The sequence below is a fragment of the Mustela nigripes genome, chromosome 11 (assembly GCF_022355385.1).
Source record: "Mustela nigripes isolate SB6536 chromosome 11, MUSNIG.SB6536, whole genome shotgun sequence".
Lineage (NCBI taxonomy): Eukaryota > Metazoa > Chordata > Mammalia > Carnivora > Mustelidae > Mustela > Mustela nigripes.
Window position 1 is genome coordinate 33,424,752 of NC_081567.1, and position 20,538 is coordinate 33,445,289.

Sequence of the window (20,538 nt, forward strand, 5' to 3'; positions counted from 1 at the left end):
GTTGAGCAAAGCTAAGTGAGTGAGGATCTTGGACAAAGACCCTTTCCTGTAAACCACTGAAGAACGCCTCTACCCGGAACGTGGCCGTCCTTCACGGGGAATGCCCTGGAGAGCTGCTTGGAGCTGCGCGGCTCCCTGCTTCTGACCTGAATCACAGCTGCCGTGGCGCCCACTCTGCGTCGGACCCTGGGCTAACCCTGACACATGATCTCATTTAATCAGCGTGGCAACCCGATGAGGAAGAAAGGCTGACGAGTGCTAAGGAGGATGTAAAAAGCACACAGTTCCCAAGCAGCAGCGGGCAGATTTGAACTCGGGCGCCCAGATGCATGGCTGCTGTGGGTGTTGCCTCCCTCCCTACCCTGGGTCCCGTTATCCCGAGAGCTTTAGCAAGCATTATGTTGTCACTTTCTTGCCCTGCCGACGTTTCAAGAGGCACAACTCATTCTGAGAGAGCTCTGGGACGCCACAAGCCCTAAATAGTTCCGTAAGAATGAATGAGAAAACCCTCATTGCTGAGGAATGTATTAATAATAGGGACTGACACAGACACTACCTGCACAGCCAACCTGAGACTTGGCACGACGTTAGGGCTGTTTGCCTGTCAGACAGCGCTGTAACTTCAATGGCTGAAACTCACTGCATTCATGGAAAATAAACAAGAGCAAAGAGGAATGTGAGTCCCTTTCTGGGCCACCTCCCCTCTGCTCTGGTCATTTCTGCGGCCCTCTCTTGCCTCCGGCTGAGCTTCTGAAACGAGGAATCTTTTTTTAGCCGGAAAATTCACCACCGCCTTTCATAACATCAGCTGAAAAGAGTGACATGCAGTATTCAAAACCTGGCTTTGTGTCTTCATGAGGAAATTTTAAATGACTGACAGGCTGGCTAATAACGGTAAAAAAATAAAATGCCATCTCTCCGTTTTCCCAGCAGGAGAGAAACCCAGGGCTTAGATAGCTCTTCTGAACTGCATGGCTTTCTACCCATTTTCTGGCTGGGCACGCCGAGACCTCAGTTCTTGGGCATTGTGAAGACAAATCAGGAGATACATCGGGAATTCCTCTGAGAAGAGAAATCCATTTTTTTCAGCGTGTCTGCTTTCTGGGGTCTCACTTCGGGAGAGATGTGACCATTCTGGTAGGGTAACAAACTTCAATGAGCGCTGAATAACCACGCTAAAATTTTTAAAGTGTGTGTGCACGGGGTGAAGGGCAATGCAGGGGGTAAAAAAAGAGAGAGAGAGAGCTAGAAGCTAGAATTCCCCTTTTATAATTTGGCCACCTTGCCTTCTGAGACCTGCCTGGTGGCCATGTCTTCTTCTGACAATTTCCAAACTACTTCTTGGACCCTTATAATGTGCAAAGCAGCTGTTTGGGGTCACACTCCCTAAAAAAGGCAAAGGTAATTTTTACACAGATATCTAAATAGGAGCCACAATATAAAATACAACAGTCAAATCAAACCTCAACTAGTCACAGCCATTCTGGCCTTATCTTAAAGCACATGGTGAACACATACCTCCCAGTCCAAAAACAAACCCAGTAAACCAAGCTCTTCACGGCTGGGATTGGAGGACAATGGGTTGTTCTCTTAGCTGGAGAGCTATCTCTTTCTTATCAGTCAGCGATATGTAAACTCATTTAGATTCCCTGAGCGCACATCCAATAAAACAGTCCCCGAAGTATACTGCATCCTGACAGGCAGAAAGCAGTATGGGATATTGATGTTCTTAGAGATCAGAAGATCGCGGGGCTATGGGATGCCCGTGAAGCATGCTGATGCTAGGGATATTCCTGATATAAGATGATCAAAGTGGGATTGGGAATTCCACTTTGGGATGCTAAGACTAGCATCTAAGATGGTTGCGAGACAGGTCCAGAGACGACAATCTGAACCACACTGCCACGATCATTTACAGAGCAGACAGCTAAAAGCATGGGGAACAGTTCTCAACCAGAAGGAAGATGAAGCCGTCGCACCTGCAAGTATGTAATTGAAAATGGTGTGTCTTCCAAGAGACACGTCAACATTAGGGTCACCGCCACCATGGGCCCATAAAACAGAGTACACACGCGGTGAAATCTTAGAATTTGGGATCGCCGTGCCTTCTCTAATGGTCTTATGCATTGCTCTTTCTTTGAGCATCAACAGTTCGAGCTGTTGGCCTGTGTTGCATACACGGTTCACAGTTTGACAATGACACCACGCTTGGTGTGGTGAGATGCCAGAGCCACTAGAGATGGCCGGGAAAGGAAGCCCACTGAGGGGCGCCTTATTGAGTTGTTTCTCTCTTGCCCACATCACAGCATGCTCTCCACTCATGCCAACAATTTCCTTCCTGCACTTTTGCTGTTATGGTTGCTGGGAGCAAGGAGTTGTGGGTTCTGCAGAACTGTAGAGTTTTATTGGCCTGCCATATATAATTGAGCTCTTTTGGGTCAAATACATGAATGGCGAGACTCCACTGTAGGCACTTCGTAAAATAAAGCTTAATTGGACCAGATACACCACATTAACAAAGACCAACCAAACACAGAATTTTAAAAATTCCTAAAAGAGGGGCACCTGGGTGATTCAGCTGGTGAAGCGTCTGCCTTCACCTCAGGTCAGGATCCTGGGGTCCTGGGATGGAGCCCCACATCGGGCTCCCTGCTCAGCGGGGAGTCTGCTTCTCCCACTCCCTCTGCTCCACCGCCCCCAACTTGTGTTTCCTCTCTCTCACTCATTCTCTCTCAAATTCATAACATAATCTAAAAAAAAAGAAAAAAGAAAGAAAAATTTCCAAAATAGCTCCTAAAACCGACAGTGTCTCTATTTTCCGATCGAATGAATTTGGCCTTGCTGGGAAAACCTTCTCGGTAGAAATGCACGCGCTCTTTCAGAAACCGTAAGAAACCCTTCAGTGGAAGGTCACGTTTTCATCTTATGAGCACAGAAAAATAATCAAATTATCCAGCTGGCTTTCTGGAAGGAATGGAAAAGATGGAATGGTTCCGACTTCTGGAACTCCCCTTCCAGGGTATGCATGGGGCAGGGATCCACAGGTGAGAAGCCCGTATTGCTCTGAGTTTGACAAAGACAATCCCATCCAGCGGGAAAAACCCGCCACAGTATTCATTCTGGAACGGCGAAGTCTCCTATTTTCCCGGCACTACGAAATGCCCAGTCTATCATATTTGTTTCTGACTGCACATTACATCCTTTAACATACCTAACAGTTACTTTCAGGGGAAAATACATTTATAAATGAGCACGGTTGTAGCACCCGACAGTCCCTTTTACCCCGCAAACTTTTAACTATGCTCATCAATTACTCTTAACGGTGCAAAGAGTTGGCAGTGTTTACCCACCATCCTTTCTGAGTTATTCAGCTCGATCTTGTGGCTCATTAAAAGCATCTCTATTTATTTTGCTGTGTGTTACAGTCCTTAACTTTGGCACAACACGCCAAAAGAAAGCCCATTTTACTTTTCCCTGTGGTGTTAATTGGTAGAGCACGCTGCCTGCCTCTTCATTAATTATGTCAATGCCTATGAAACTTCCATTTTCATGGGGGTGAATTAACAAGGCTTCTCTGAACAGGGCTGACAAAAAGCCAGCCCGACTGCCTGTGACGATGGGGATAATGAAGGCTGCTGGTGGTCAATGCCATGTTCGGTTGCAAAAGCTCGCTTTGTCTGGCCCCAGAGCCCTCTCACCCTCTCCTTCTCTTGTGACCACCAGCAGGAAAGAGGCACTTTTGTGAAGCTAGGGAGCTTCACCGCTCTAGGGAGCTTCACAGCTAGGGAGCTTCCAGAAGCTCTGTTAGGAACAGCCCAGACACTCTCCAGACCTCCAGACATAGGACTGTGCTGCACACACACTCCTGGCATGGGGCTGACAAACGCAGGGGACGGGGGCCAGTTCAAACCCACCAAATGCAGCCGTGGCTTCTGATGCTTCCAGACAGGTTCCTGATTACCTCACTGCAGGGGAAGCGAGAAAATAAAAGGCAATCCCTGCTGAAAACTCCATTTTTATTTATTTATTTTTTAAATCACTCTGAGAGATGACTTGCGAAAGGCTCGCAGCTAGGTAGGAGCAAAAGAAACACAGACGTGCACTGCGTAACCCTAAAAACCTTGAGCCAAATCACATTCTCTGGTTAACAAAACTGTTCTTTTATTTTTGCTTACTTATCTGCTCAATTACAGTGAAGGTTGGTAAAAGAGTGACACCTAGTTACTGTTTTACTATTTTCTCTCTCAAACATGCAACCTCATCCCGAAACTCCCTGAGCGGGATCCGATACGGATTTCAGTCTCACTCTCTCTCTCTGGCTTCCTCGCTCTCCAACTATGTCATTTTCAACCCTCTTTCAATCTCCATCCATGTGTCTTGCGTGACACACATACTGAAGGGGGATGAGAGAAAGAAACATGCACGGAGGAAGGCCTAGGTAGACTGTATGTTTTAACTGCAATGCCCAACACATCTTCGGAAGGTAAAGGATGGTGATTTGTAGAGGATTTAGCTGGAATCATGAAGAAAAAAGAAAACAAGGCTTAAGCTGACTTCCCAACTCCTTGGTGGGGGGGGGGGGGGAATCATCACAGGGTTAGAAAAATCAGCGAGATGGAGTGAGGCCTGGCCCCTGAAGAGGGGAGCTGTGGTCAGGTGCACAGGCACCCCAGCACCCCCACACTGACATATATATGCAGACACCAACATGTACACAAAACATGTGTTTGCATATATGCACGCCAACACCCACTCATACATAAAGACGTACAAACAGACGTGCACACACAGTGGCGATAGAGGAGGTAGACTGGAGACTATGAGAGAGTGTGAGATGAGCTATCCAAGATGCCAAGACCTTGAGTATTAGGGAGTGCTCTCTGATAGTCCATTGCAGTCTTTCCGCTGCATGTAAACCTTCTTCTCAGAAGAAATTGGTCAGCTACTGTCCACTGAGTGCTGCTTCCCACGGCTGAGGAACGGGTCTGCATTGGTTCTTTGAAGCTAAGCCCTTGGTTGTACTCTTAGAATGAGCTGCCTCAGGGCCCTATGCACGCCAAGGGTGGCAGATGTGGGGTTGGGAGACAAGTGGAGGACAGGTTCCAAACACGAGAAAATGCAGGTTCTGAAAATTTATCATTTGCTTTTGGCCAGAAATCTGGCTGTACTTTCACTCACCAAGGACACATTCCTGAATCCGCTCAGCCTTAGTCTTCTCGTATATAAGAAAGTAATGACTCCCCCACAGGCGTACCGGAGAGAATGAATAAATGACGAGGGCACAGTAAAAATTAAATAAGTATTTGTGGAAAACGAAGAGTTGTCAGCGACCACGCCCCTAAAGGTTTTGGCCCGATGAAAAGGGAATGGTTCAGGGGCGCCTGGGTGGCTCAGTGGGTTAAGCCGCTGCCTTCGACTCAGGTCATGATCTCAGGGTCCTGGGATCAAGTACCGCATCGGGCACTCTGCTCGGCGGGGAGCCTGCTTTCCTCTCTCTCTCTCTCTCTCTCTCTGCCTGCCTCTCTGCCTACTTGTGATCTCTGTCTGTCAAATAAATAAATAAATCTTAAAAAAAAAAAAAAGAAAGAAAGAAAGAAAAGGGAACTGTTCGAAGAGCACGGGTTTACGGAATGCTGATTGTGTACGAGATGCGAGGCTCGACTCGGTACTCACGTCCTTCCAAGCCATTATCACCAGGACCGCTGCGGTAGATGCTGTTGTGCTTCCCATTTTACAGAGGAGAAAACTGAGGCTTAGAGGAATCGTAGGGCCGGCGGAGTTTTTGCCGGTAGTACCTGGAACAACCCAGATTTAGTGATGCTCTTAACGACGTGCAGAGAGTGGCGTGAGTCACACTGCCAAGGAGTGGAAGTAACCCAGATGTGTACCAGGTGTGCCCAGATGAATAAAATATGCTATACCCACACAACAGAATGTTCTAGGGCAATATCTGCCCCAACGCAGGTGAGCTTGGCAAATGTGATGTTAAGGGAAAGCAACCAGACACGGAGAAGCCAGTGTGTGATTCCATTTGCCCCCGAAATGCCCAGAACAGGCAGACCTGGAGAGGCAGACCGTGGATTCGTGGCTGCCGGCGGTCGAAGGGAGGGGTCAGTGAAGGCTGGTATGTTCGAGGGTGTTTTGGGATGGGGAAAATGTCCTCCCCCCCCACCAGCCCCAGCTTTAATGAGGTCTAATTGTCAAAGACCGTATGCAGTATATGTGAGGCATACAAGGTGATGATTTTGTGCATATACATTGTGAAAGCAAAATGGTTTGAAATTCGTTGTGGGGTCGGCATTGCATCTCTGCAACACACACTTAAAACACACACACACACACACACACAACAATGCAAAACATTGAATTGGTGAATTTTATGGTAAGTGAATTAGAGCTCAGTAAAGTTGTTTCATGAACAAACAAAAGTCCTTTCTCACCAAAAGTACAAGCTACCCAGACCACCTTACTTATAACCTCCCGGATGCAGGCAGGAAATGGAAGGTAGGTTTACCTATTTTATTTTATTTTATTTTCCCACTTAATTTTGGAGAAGTGGGAGTCAGTGAGCAAAAGAAATACTGGAGAAAAGAATGAAAGACCATGCTGCATGGATTTGGTTGTGTGAAGAATTCTGGACTTTATTTTCAGGCTCAGAAAAGGGTGTGTGTGTGTGTGTGTGTGTTCATGTGTGTGTATGTTTGTGTGTAGTATACAGCTGACCCTTGAACGACATGGGTTTGAAGTGTGCAGGTTGACCTATATGCAGATTTTTTCTAATAAATGCGGTACAATACTATAAATGTATTTTCCTCTTCCTTAGGATTTTAATTTTTTTTTAAGATTTTATTTATTTATTTGACAGAGACACACAGCAAAAGAGGGAACACAAGCAGAGGTGTTGGGAGAGGGAGAAGCAGACTCCCTGCTGAGCGGAAAGCCCGATGTGGGGCTCGATCCCAGAACCCTGGGATCATGATGCAAGCTAAGGGCAGCTTAACGACTGAGCCACCCAGGCGCCCCTAGGATTTTCTTAATAACACCTTTTTCTCTAGCTTCCTTTCTGGTTAAGTATATAGTATATACTGGGGCTAATAATACATTATATGTTTATGAAAATATTAAAAAATTTAAAAAAGAATATAGCATATAATTTATACAATATACAACATATGTGTTAATTGACTATTTATGTTAATGAGAGATCTTCCAGTGAACAGATGAGGAATAGATAAATTCCCGGGGACTCCAAGGGTACATGTGGATTTTTGACTGCATGGAGGGTTGGCATCTCCAATCCTGGGTTATTCAAGATCCACCTGTATTTGTATTTGTGTGTGTGTGTGTGTGTGTGTGTGTGTGTGTATGTGTGTGTGTGTTGTGTGTGCATATTTTCAGCCCTCAAAGAAGACTCTGAAGTATGACTATGAAAGACTATGACTCCAGTTGCATGGGAGGGAGGAGGCTGGGGGCTGAGCAAGCAGGAGCCGTGGTGGTTTCTTGTCTCTCAGAGACATGGGGTCCGGAACAGAGATGTACATGGTGGACAGGGACAGAATGGTGGCCCTGAGAGGCATTGTTAGGACTGACTGGCTGTTGAAAGAGGAGAGCAGGTAGCACAAGAGGAAGGGATGAAGCAGGGTGCTGAGGCGTTTAGCTGAAACAACTAGGTCATCCCATTTGCCAGCACAGGGATCTGGGGAGGGAAACATACTTGCTGGGTAAGATCATTGTGTCATTGTGAGGACATCCTCCTCCCACATGCATGAAATTAAATGTCAGAAGTCCTTTGGGGAGGAAAGAGTAGAAGAAAACAGGATGTAAGACATACTCTTGATTAAATGAAGGGTCTACATCTGCTTCATTAGAAAACTTCTTTTACTTGGGATACATGGTCAGGGACCAGGATAAGGTGGCAGTGAAAAGAAGCAAAAAAAAAAAAAAAAAAAAAAGATTCCCTATAAGGAAGCACAGAAGTTTCCAGAAAGGATCGGGTTCCAGGCATGAGGAAAATGTCAAATTCTTTCTTGCTTCCTCTTCAGGGCAGTGGAGATTGATCCTGAGCTATACAGTGCAAACTTGGAATATTTTACTTCTGTAACAATGCACCACTTCAGAGTTCCTGCATGCCCTCTGGCTGGCAAAGCCCTCTAGCTGTTTTTGAGTCCATTCCCCTGTTTCTGGGCAAGACTTTTTCAACCCTCATCCATCAGGGAAGTCTATTAGGAAGGACTGGCTTCGGCATTAAATAGACTGGAGTTGGTTTATGGCTCAATCCTTTATTCATGGTGACATCCTGGGCATGTTCCCTGGCACTTTGGAAACTCAGCCCCCTCATATATAAAATAGGACAATGCCAGGGCTCTTCGAATGATTGAAGAGATCGCCTGTCCCAAGAGCCCGTTCCAGAGTGTGGCACACAGTAGGCTCTCAATGGCAGGTGGCGATGGTTACCATCATTCTCCAAGGCAACGATTTCTCGTATTCTTTTGGCTTGTTTGCTGGCATTAGGGGATACCTTCGAGAATTAGGAAAAGCCATGCTTCCATTCTCAATAAATAAATACTCGTGAACAAAAACTTCGAACAGACCTCCTGACATCTGATCTATGGACCACATTTTAAGAATATTTGATCTTTAGGAAGTTGTTCTCAACTCTGGCTGCCTATTCACATTAGTGGGGGAACTTAAAAATTACTGATCATTAAGGCCTTCTTCCCTAAAATTATCTTTGACCGGTCTGCATTTGGACACAGGCAACACTTTCTTAAGGTATCCCAAGAGACCTTAATGTGAAAGCAGAACGGAGAACCGCTAATGGAGTGGGGGGGGAGGCAGATACAGGCGCCTCCTTCCCTCTATTTATGATATCCCAAGTGCCCTGCACGTCCCCTGATTCTGGCAATGTTTCAAGGTGGTTAGGAGCTCAGCCTCCAGGCTCCAGATGACCTACACACCAATCACTCTCAACCCCCCATTAGCAGCGTAGTCTTGGCAAGCTGTTCAACAATTTGGCTCTCGTTTATTTCTTCTCATCTCTAAAAGCAGGAATGGGACGATCATACGGTCTTCCAGGATTTGGGGGAGCATGGAATGACATTGGCTACGGGATGGTTCTCAAAATATATGTGGCAAAGCTCGAGCCCAGGAACAGGTCACACAGGTAACTGTGACTGCTTCCATGAATCATAAGGCCATGACCATTTTCACCACCTTAGCATGGTACCCCTTGATCATCAATAAAGTCCTCAAAGATGGATGCTGTTCTTCTCTGCTTTCTTGAAAAAGCAGCTGGTGAGAATGTCTCATGATACAGTCCTCAGCCTCCCAGGGGTATGATGCTCCTCTGCTTGGGGAAAGGTCCGTGCCCAGGCCCTAGGGATCCAAACAATCCTGCTCTGGAGTAGACACCCTGACTGTGAATTGCCTCCACCCTAAAGTAGCTTCTGCCTAGATTCAAGCATACCCATCCATCTAAAATAGTGCGTTTGGGGGGGAAGTGGCTAATAAAACAGGTGTTCCTCAGTCATCAAACATCGAGCCTTTGACGGTACAGCCAACAGATTACTCTCCCTGAGAGTAAAGCATTGTGCCAACACTGAAAAAGCAGAAACAAAGGAATCATATACAAAGGTGGCTGATGTGATGACAAAATCTAGCAGCTTGTGCTTCTCTCTTCCTCTTGACCCTAAACGACAGATGTCAGTCAAGCTGTCTGCTCCAAGCCGGCCTTCTGGACCCGCCACCCACGCGGGTTAATCACATCCCCTTTCTTCTGTAAATTCACTTCTCACTGCCGGTTCTCAGCTAATCACCCTTCCCTGGACTCGTCTGGAACCTCCCTGGCCCTGCTTTTCCAGAAACAGTGACTCAGCCAGGCAAGGCAGGTTATTCGGGGTGGCTGGATGGGGGTGAGGGGGTAGGCAGATGGAGGAGGGGTAAGAGGGAAAGGCAATTTACGGCGCCTGTGGGTAGCTGGCTTCCCCCACTGGCACATTTCTAATTTTATTTCGCTTGCATTTATATTAGGAAATGCTGCAACCACAGCGTGCTAAGGGCGGGGGACGGACTGGAGGAAGATGTGAGGGCTTACCGCCGCTTACAGACAAGGGCCCGGGGAACACCCTCTGAGGCTTCCTCCATCAGGCTCCTTCCTGCCCACCTGGCCTGGGAGCTGAAGAAGAAATGTCCCCCAGACCCCCAGCATAGGAATAACAGTAACTTAGGTTCCTGCTCACGTCCCCCTGGAAACGAAGGGAGTTAGCTTTGCTTACCAGGTGTGGCTCTAGATTCCAACGACAAGCTCTTTCTCCCTCATTTCAGATTCATGGGATGCTTTTTACATGGAAGATGCTCCCTGGGGTTTTTACCATTTCCTATATTTATTAATGATGGAGCCCTAGAGCCCAGGATTTCTGTCTCTCTGACAGCTACCAGCCCAGGGGTTAAAAACTTGGGATTTGGAGATCACGTAGACTTACTTTTTAATCCAGTGCGACTTGGGACATATCATTTAACCTCCCTGAACCTCCTTATAGATAATAGGAGGATAATAATTGGGATAAAAGTGTAAATAATGCATGTAGGAATCTTAGCAGCGTGCCCGACGCCTAGGACGAGTACAACTCAGAAGTGCAGCTGTCATTGCCGTCATTACGATGGTCAATTTTACGTGTCGACCGGGTTAGGCACCTAGTGATTTGATCAAACACTAATTTCGGTGTTGCTGTGGAAGGTATTTTGCTGATGGGATTAACGTCAGCTATCGGGTGTCTTTAAGTAAAGGAGATTATCCTCGGAAATTTTGGTGGGCCTGATCCAATCTGTGAAAAGCCTTAAGAGCGGAACGGATGCTTCCTTGAGGAAGAAGAAATTTCACCTGTGCAGCGCCGCCTCGGCTCCCGCCTGAGAGCTCAGATCGCTCTTCCTGACAGCGTGCCCTATGGATTTCAGACCTCCAGACCTGCCTGGCCAGCCCCCACCATCCTGTCAGCAAGTCCTTGCAGTAAGTCACACACAAGTGCGCGCACACACACACACACACGTGCAGAGAAGCTATGCTTTTACATTGCGGGGTCAGCTTTTCCATGTGGTCCACGGAAACACAGTTGGGGGGCTGTGGTATATGACTTCACCAAAGCTGCCGTAACAAAGCAGCATAGACTCGGGGGTGAACACAAGAGAAATGTATGTTGTCATGATTCTGGAGGCTGGAAGTCTGAGATCGAGATGTTGGCAGGTTCGGTTTCTGGTGAAGACTCCCCTTGGCCTGCAGGCGGCCACCGTCTCCCCGTCCTCCCACGGTCTTCCCTCTGTGCCCATCCGTGTCCTCATCTCCTCTTCTCGTGAGGGCACCAGTCCTGGTGGACGAGGGCTTACCCCAATCACCTCATTTAGCCTTCATTACCTCTTTGAAGCCCCTTTCTCCAAATACGGTTTCATTCTGAGATGCTGGGATTTAGGACTTCAACACACAAATTTGGGGAGGGACCCACTTCAACCCATCCAGATGGCAAGAGAACTGGTGGCAACTTCATACTTTAGCTCCAGTGAGATCCCTGCCTCCAAAAGCCAAGTTCCAGAGATAAGTAACAATCCTCAGTTCTCCTGCAGCCACATCGATGCCTCTTGGTTTTTTTCTGCAGGATTGCTGATGCCTGAGTTCCAGCTTGCTAGAAAGGATGGCATGCATTAAGTTCCCTGGGTGGTGTGCAAAAGAGTCCACTTATAAGAGGCCCCCAGTGGAGGGAAATGAGGAGCTTCCCTAAGAGAGAGAAAAAGGGTCTGGGGGGTGGGGTGGAAGTCTCCTTGGAGTTGACCTCCCCAGGAGCAGCACATCTTCTCTATGGTTCTGTCCCTGAATAAAGATATTCTGTAGAGCAGATGGTGTCCGGCAAGAGATGGTGGCCCACCGCCCTCTAACAGTGCAGGCTCTAGCCCAAAGCCACATGAACTGGGGCCAACGGACAGATTTGCCCTCGATGGGCTGGAAGCAACTGCTGTACGGAGAAACCCAGGTCACGACTCAGCTGGATTCTACTGAAAAGAGGTTAAGAACTTTCTCGACTACCATCCCTCTTGGGGTTACAGAAGCGGTTCCTAGTGCCGAGCACAGTTTCGCTGGAAGACTCTGGAGTGAGCGTGTTGCTCCTTCTACTGGTATCCCAGATTACTTCCCTGGCCCCAAACTTGAATGGCCCTATTTCCATTTCGTTAGTTTTGGTAGCAAGATCAGTAATTAATTCAGCCATTTCATCATTCAAGCAATAGTCACTGGATCGTCTATCGTGCGCCAGGTACCATCAGGGCTTAATCTAGGGTATGTTGGATGTCCAAATTACTTTTAATACATTTTCTGTTAGGTGTTTTTTTTTTTTTTTTTAAGTGGGTTCCACACCCAGCATGGAGCCCAACTCAGGGCTTAAACTCATAACCCTGAGATCAAGAGCTGGCTGCTTCGCTGACTGAGACACCCCGGTGCCCCTGTTAGGGTTTCTTTATGCTATGGAGTTCCTCTCTCCACCATTCATGTGCGTGTGATAGAGAGAGGAGGAAGGATTCCTGGAAGGGACAGTGGGGAAATCATGAAAAGCATGTTCCGTCTGCTCAGAAACACGCATGGCTGATCAACCTGAAGCAAGCAGAACGAAGGGCCAGAGCGTGACCAGGGGGATGTGCATGAAGCCTGGCAGGGTACATGGAAGTGGGTGGCTCCGCTCCGTAAGAGACAAAGGTAATGAAGATGCTGTAAAAAGAACATACAGTGTAAACCTCTGGCTGATCAGCAGAGAAATGCCATCAAGATGGATGGGGTTATTTGAAGGCTCTGCAGAAGCAGGTACACATCTGTCTGGTATTTCCATAAAGCCCTTGAAGTCGCTGGGATGAGGAATGAGATCATGATGAGCTACAAAGGGCTCCATTGGCTGCAAAAGGCCATGGTACCATAAGTGAGCCGAACACAGACAGGGAGCCGACCCCTGCGCAAGAAAGAAAGCAAGAAACCAATGTTCTAAGTCAAGACGATTACTCACTCGTGCCTCTCCCGTTTTGTTCTTTTTTTTTTTTTTTTTCAGAGAAGGGTATTGCTTGATTGTTTAGAAATCCCCACCTAAACACAAACAAGGAAAGGCCTGCCTTCTAAAATGCATCCATGCTCACACACCTATTTCTTCTTGGCCAGGAGCTGGGAATTCAGTCATGGGAAATCCCGTAGTAAATGTCGTGGCCGTGGGTTTGTCACTTTGTAAATCCTCACTCTGTGCTTGACAGGACTCCGAGATCACCTTTTAGAGCTAATCCAGCGGAGGGATAAGACAGCATTCTTAGCACTTCACCTGGAGTACAATATGATTGGCAATAAAATCTGCCTTAACCCCTATGATTGGCAGAGGGTTATAGGATGGTGGGCAGCTCGCTTTGGACAGCTAGCAAGTGTATTTCTTACCAAAAAAAAAAAAAAAAAAAAAAACCTGTACGCAAATATCCCAATTGCTAAAAATGCACGTAATGCATCTGTAAAGGGTCTGTTAGGTGAATTGAGCGATATAAATTAAAGTCAGACCGATTACACAACATACAATCTCAAAACTCCTACTTACTCCCCGTCTTCAATTTAGCCAGATCCTCGCAGTGCACATGCCAAGTATTAAGATGCTGTTCCCTCCTAAATCTATTCTACCCACTGAGCTTGCCTAGAAAGATAATCCATCTGTACCACCTGGCTTACTCAAACAATAAATATTACTAGACAGAGGGGATTTTTTTTCCAAATTAGACCGTGAGTAAGCATCTACCTAAATCTGCTAAACATTTTATTGAGTTCCTGATGCTGGTTCCCCTAAAACAAAGCATCCCACGATGATCTGGGTGGCCAAGCCACACCTGTGTTCAAAGAACACCATCTGCTCGAGACGCCTCACGCTGTCAACAGCATGATGTGAGAAAGCCAGATGATCTTCCTGGATTCCACCACAGAAGCTGGGGAGTAGGGCCCTAACGACCGCCTGCCTTTTGGAGATGTAAGCAGGACGTTACTGGCTCCTCAGTGATGGTTCCAGGGGGCTGAGGCACCGATTCATCTCCCAGAGATAATCACGACAGCTCCTGTACTCTCCCCTTTTTCGAAGACTCAGGGGCCTCCTTTCCTTCCTGGTTGTTCTGCCAATCACCAAAGACCGCTGGTTGAATGACCAGATTTATGTCAACACCAGAACGGCGTGAAAAACCAGTTCTTAAGATGTGTTGTATGTAGTCAACACATCTGGCAGGAATATAAACCGTAGGCAGCGACCTACGATCAAAGGTTTTATATTTATCTCCATACGTTTGTACTCAATTGGAATTTTCCAAAATATGCACCGGGACAACACTCATCTGGTGTAACATTTTTTCCCACCTCTCATCCTCGGTCTTAATATCACTGATAGCAGGGACGGGGGTGCAGAGAGGAAGCAGATGGAAGGGAAATTAAATATTGCGCATACAGTTTCTACCTCTACCTCAAGAGGGGGTTGGTGGCATAATGCCTCCCACCTCTCGCTCTCTCCCTCTCTCTTACATGCACCATGCGTGTGCACACACACACACTCACACACACCACGAGCTTGACGATAAAACTGCATTGTTCTTCATAAGAGGAGCCTAGAGTTCTGGTGAACTGAGTCCCTGAGAATCCAGGAACACATGGAAAATGGAGAAAAGTAGGACAAATATGAGAGGGGCAGTAGCTTTCCATTGAACCAGCAGAGGGCTATGCTTTTAACATGCATGATATCATATTACCAGCCCCCCACCCCAACCACAGTGGAAACAGACCAACAGTGAAATCCATACCTGATGGGGCATCAGAAGCCCTACAAGCTACATCCCTGTCTGCCTCTTCCTCCCCGCTCCTGTCTCTTTCTGCCCACATGTCACCCTGCCTCCCCAGCCCCCCAGAGGCCTCCTTTGTCTTTCTGGAGTCTGCTGAGACCCTTCTGCTTCAGGGCTTTGTCCTTCTGTCCTTCCGCATCAGCCTTCCCTCAGCCTGACCTTCACGAGACATCATCCCATGCCTCCATTCCGGCTGGTGACCCTCCGTAATTCTTTGACTATGTACCATTATCTCTCACTGTGGCAAAAGCAATTTATTCGTGGATTTTATTTATTGACTTTTGGGGGATATCCCTGTCAGCACAACCCTAAACTTCCGGAGGGGAGGGACTCGTACATCTTATTTACTAGCTCATTAGGTACCAAAGGCGTGTCTGTGCGACCAAATGAGTGCTCGCTCATGGTCCACTGAGAGGGATGGGGAGGAGGGAGGAGGAGAGGAAAGGGGAGAGGAGAAGAAAAAGGAGAGAGGTCACCACACAAGGAGGAAACTTCCAGGGGACATCACCCCCGCCCCCCAAGACGGAGGGACTCTGAAAAACAAGGATGCTAAGATGGACTTCTAAATTGCTTCCTCTACCTTCTCTAACTCAGTAAGAAGAGCTGCTACGCACAAGGCCTGGATGGTGCCCTGTGCTTGGGGTGGGCCTGAGAAAGGGGCGATGGGCTGGATGTAGGAACGGAAAACTGGAACGGGTGGTAACTGCAAGCATCCGCAGCTACGTGGCAGGGGCCCTGGACTTCCCACCACCCAGGGATAAACGAAGACGCCGGTTTAAACATAGGCGGCTGGAGAAGTTCGAGGCACCCGGGCTGCAGATCTAAATGTTAATCAAAGATGGTGACAGTCTTAAAATATAACGTGAGTGATGTTTGAGAACACAGCACAGCCTGTGCAGCCCTATGCAAAGCAGATGCAAATCGTATGTAAATGTGCACGTGTCCTCCTCCACTAGTTCTGACTTCAGCCCCTTCTGAGGATCAGCTCTCTGGACGTCCCCAGGTTCCCAGGGAAATCCGTGGATGGGAGGTCATTCTCCCACTTTTCAAGGAAGAAGGCTGCCTCTGCTGGGTTGGAGGGGCTTTTGAGAAGGAGGCATTCATGAGCTGATATTTGCAAAGGTAAATATCAGCTCAGTATCAAATGGGAAACTCAGAGACACCATTTACCAGTGAGATGCTAGATGGGGTCACACAGATACAGAGACGTGCTTCTGAGCTGCGAGAGAATAGACAAACTTGTACTGGCGGAAAACTCATTGCAATCCCGGGGACAGGCAACCCATATTGAATTTTTTTTTTCCTTTTTTAAAAATTGTGGCAAAAATATACAGGATATGAAATTTACTATTTAAGCTAATTTTAAGAGTACAGTTCAGTGGTATTGAGTACCTTCACATCGCACAACCATCCTTTCCAGAACTCCGTTCACTTGCAAACTGAGACTCATTCAACGGGACCTCATTCAACACTGACTTCTCACTAACCCCTTCAGCCCTTGGCAACATCCACTCTACTTTGTCTGTGATTCTGACTTTTCTAGATGCCTCATGGAAGTGTAACGCTGCAGTATTTGCCATTTTATGACTGGCTTCTTTCACTCAGGATTGTGCCTTTAAGATTAATTCATGTTGCAGAATATATCAGAATTTCCTTTCTTTTTAAAGCTGAATAATATTCCATTATATAAATATACTACATTTTGGTTGTCCGTTCATTTGTCAGTGGACACTTGGGTTGCCTCCACATTTTAGCTATTGTGAATAATGCTGCTATGAACATGGGCATACAAAGACCTCTTTAAGACTCTGCTTTCAGTTTTTTGAGTATTCACAAGTTGAATTGCTAAATCATATGCTAACTCTATTTTTTATTTTTGTTTAGAAATCACTATATCGTTTTCTATAGTGCTTGCACATTTTATTTTTTAAAAGATTTTATTGATTTATTTGAGAGAGAGAGAGAGACAGCAGGAAAGGCAGAGGGAGAGAGAGAATCTCAAGCAGACTCCATGCTGAGCACAGAGACTGACATAGGACTCAATCCGAGGACCTTGAGATCATGACCTGAGCTGGAACCAAGAGCCCTACGCTTAACTGACTATGCCACCCACGTGCCCCATGGTTGCACATTTTACATTCCCACCAACAGTGCACAAGTGTTACGATTTTTCCATACCCTCACCCATATTTGCCATTTTCTGCTTTTCCTTCCTTGCTAACCTCCCTCCCTCCCTTCTTTTCTTTCTTCTTTCCTTCCTTCCTTCCTCTCTTTCTCTCTCTCCCTCTTTCTTTCTTCCTTTTCTTCCTATGGTAACCATCCTAGTGGATGTGAGGGGGTTATCTCATCGTGGTTTTGATTGATATTTCCCTCGTGATGAGTGATCTAGAGCATCTTCTCATGTGCATACTGGTCATTCATCTATCTTCCTTGGATAAGTGTCTGTTCAAGTTCTTTGCCCATTTTTGATTCAGGTTGTTTTTATTGCTGTTGTTGAGTAATTCACGTTGTTTTTCTGCACACAATCAAGTGACTCTAGCAGGAAGATTCTGGGACAGATTCTTCCAGAAGCAATACAGACATTGCATCTACGCTCATCCTTCTAACATCAGCAGTTTACGTCTTTTTTTTTTTTTAAGATTTTATTTATTCATTGGACAGACAGAGATCACAAGTAGGCAGAGAGGCAGGCAGAGACAGAGGAGGAAGCAGGCTCCCCGCTGAGCAGAGAGCCCAATGTGGGACTCGATCCCAGGACCCTGAGATCATGACCTGAGCCGAAGGCAGCGGCTTAACCCACTGAGCCACCCAGGCACCCCAGCAGTTTACGTCTTAACTGCCTTCACAGATTCCTCTACTTCCATTACTGCTCCCTCCATCATCAGTCCCACGATCATCTCTGACCTGGAGTTCTGTCATCACCACCTAAAAGGTCACCCTGCCTCCACGCTTGCTCTGCCCACTTTCTACATGGCAGCCGGGATGAGCTTTGATTCAATCATCAATAATCATGCCTCAGATAATCCTCATTGGCTACCATACTGCCACTGCACAAAGCTTAGCTTTGTAATGAAATATCAGATCATCATTCTCCTGCCTATACCCAGCTGAGAACTTCCTCATCTGGTGACATTCTCTCTTTCTTCTACCGCTGTCTGACCACTCTATCTATCATTTCTCAGTCATTGATCACTTCAGTATGTGGCCTCCCATTCCACATTCCACAGTAGCCTCACTCAGTCCCTCGGCCAGTCCAACTGTCTCCCATCTCTCTGTTTTGTTGCCTACGGAGGAGGTTTTCCTCTCTCTTTTTTTTTTTTTTTTTTTTAAAGATTTTATTTATTTATTTGAGAGACAGAGAGAGGGCACAAGAGGAGGGGAAAAGAGAAGGAGATTCCCCACTGAGCAGGGTAGCCCAACCAAGGCCTCGATCCCAGAACCCTGGGATCACGACCTGAGCTGAAGGCAGACACTTAACAGACTTAGCCACCCAGGGGCCCTGAGGTTCGACTTTGTGAAATGATTTTATATTTGTCTCTTCTGCCTTGGTCTCACAACAATTGGGTTTGTTGCTATTTACAGAGTCCTGAAATCGCTGTGGTTTAAGCGAAACATACGTTTATTTTTCTCTCCCATAAAAGAAGTCTGGGGCTAGGCAGTCCATCAGAAATCCCGTTGCTCCTTCCACTTTTTTAGGCCATAGATTCCACCCTCAAAGTAGCCTCTACATCACATGGTTTAATACAGCGGGAGAAAGAAAGGGAGAGAATGCATGGATGCTGCTGGTGCTGTGAGTCAGCCCCTATTAAAGGGTTTTCCCAGAAACCACACCTAATAATTTCCATTGCCATCTTGATGGTGATCCCTGTCTGCTAGGAAAGCTGGAGAACACAGTATTATTTTCCTTTAATTTGGGCATCTTGGCTATGACTAAAGGGCCCATTACCAACGGGTCAATTACTAAGAAAGAGGGATAAGTGGCTAGGGGAAAGGCAGCTGGCAGTTTCTGTCACAATTCCTTCTTGAGTGTTTTTCCTCTACCAGATATTATGAGCCCCACGCAAGCAGGGATCTTGTCCGTGAGGCATAAGGCAGTATCCCCAGCCCCTGTTCCAGTATCTGACGGGCTCCTCATAAACACAGGTGTGATACATGCCTGATTAAAAATGAAGCATAGTGGTAGCTTATATTTTCCAACATGACGTTTAAGAGCACACTTGGATCCTTTCTACCTTTCAGATTCTGTCCTAAGACAGCCTAATTAAGTGTTGCCAGAGGCCCATCCCCTTCCCCATTCCCTTCCCTGGGAAAATCCACCTGTCTTACATCGGAGAGTCCTAGGATGGTACGTATCATCTGCAAGAAGAGTGGGGTTTCCTTTGCAAAAATCACCACCGCCTAGAATCTAACATTACAATCCACGTGAGCCAACCTGTGGGCCGGAATGAGGCAAACCGGTTCTCATCGACACCACGTGTTCATGTCCCCAGCAATAAAATGTTGCCACGGCCTGGCTTTTAGGTTTTTCTCTGGAATTTTCCAGGAATCCGGCTCTGTGATTGTTGCCGTCTACATCCGGAGCAGATTGAGGGATGGCCAATTGCAAAAGTGGCCCCACAATGTTCTTTCAGTCTAATTTTGTTCCAATGCCACTCAGACTACTGGCCGATGCCACGCGTGGACGTGACTTCCGTCCCTCCACAGACAAGCCCACAAAGGCATGACAAGCGTGTGGTTGTGCCGCAGCTTCCAGACCTTCAGGCGCCTGCTACCTAGAACACGCACACATCCATTTCCAAAGACATTTTAAAGTGCGTGATTCAGGGCCCATCTCAAAAACATTTCTCATCTATTACTTTTTAACCGATTACCATTCGATTTTTCAAATGATAAAACAGGAAACCCTTTAAACACTCAGTGGATCCTGAATTATTAAACATAAAAGGGCACTTTGGTGTATTTATTATCACACTGGAGGAAATCTTGTCTGGTTTAAGCTCTTAGCTCCTTAAAATGTCCCCTCTACGCTGAAGTGGAGTTAAAAATGCATTGCCATAAAACTCCATCCATTTCCAATTTTCTCATCATCAGTTTCTGACATTATGAGCTGTCACCTTCCCAGGCTGCAACTTCCCTGGGGAGGAGGATGGCCATGTGATGTTGGTGGTCATACTTCACTGGCCTCTTGGAACTGGAAATGAGCCCCAGTTCTCGGAGCTGCCTCCTTCGCCACTCTCCAGACAGACTTAGCTTCTCCAAGGATCAACTTCTGGGGGTTTCTCTCAAGCACGGTCTGTACTGTGCAAACTGTGTGCAACACAGAAAACTCATTTCTTTGGAACCTCTGCTGAGTTTTACCTGTTCTGGTTCTTTTATTTATTTATTTTTTTAAAGGGAGGTGATATTCACATGATGTGAAATTCACCATTGTATACGGTGTGATCTCGTGGTGTTTAGCACATCCCATCATGTCACAACCACCACCTGTATGTAGTTTCAAAATATTTTCATCATCCCCAAAGAAAAACCCATGTCGATTAAAGAGTCTCTTCCTATCCCCCCCGCCCTAAGTACTACCACTGTGCTTTCTGTCTCCATCCATGGCTTTTAAGTTCTAGAACTTTCATACGAATACAGTCACCCAGTGTGTGACTGTCTGCGGCT

General features: G+C 46.7%; 1 protein-coding gene and 1 pseudogene across 7 annotated transcripts in view; both read right to left on the reverse strand.

Moving 5' to 3' along the window:
- Positions 1-20,538, reverse strand: part of RBFOX1 (RNA binding fox-1 homolog 1) — a 1,460,760-nt gene that overhangs the window by 423,253 nt on the left and 1,016,969 nt on the right. The window lies entirely within an intron of this gene.
- LOC132027331 (U4 spliceosomal RNA) lies at positions 17,867-17,933 on the reverse strand (annotated as a pseudogene).